The sequence below is a fragment of the Camponotus vicinus genome, unplaced genomic scaffold, assembly GCF_025532165.1.
Source record: "Camponotus vicinus isolate PSW18456_S1 unplaced genomic scaffold, iyCamVici1.0 SCAF_4, whole genome shotgun sequence".
NCBI classification, from domain to species: domain Eukaryota; kingdom Metazoa; phylum Arthropoda; class Insecta; order Hymenoptera; family Formicidae; genus Camponotus; species Camponotus vicinus.
The window spans coordinates 10,114,762-10,115,169 of NW_028141976.1; positions in this window are offsets into that span (position 1 = coordinate 10,114,762).

A 408-nucleotide genomic window follows, 5' to 3' on the forward strand; every position below is an offset into this window, starting at 1 on the left:
ACACATTCACTTTTTATTTTGTTTTATTTCTTATATTATATTAATTATATGTATATTGTATTAACCAGTCAGAATTTAATTCTTAACGTAAATTCTTCCCTGTATATTCTGACTGATAACCTCCGAACGATTGTAACACCCGCGAGAATATATACATACACACACAGATACCCACTCACGCATACCTACAACTGCTAAGATGTATTTTTCTTTCATTATTTTTTTTTATAATATATGTATTTTTAATTTAATGTATAATTTAATTATTTAAACCGTTCTCTTCCCTAAATCCCGAGATCGCACTAGGTCCCATCCCGCGTAACAAGGATTAAATTCCTTTACCGAAAAGGGGCCATCGAACGAATAGGCTTAAAAACGCAGCGTTAAAGAGACCTTCGGTCGCTGACC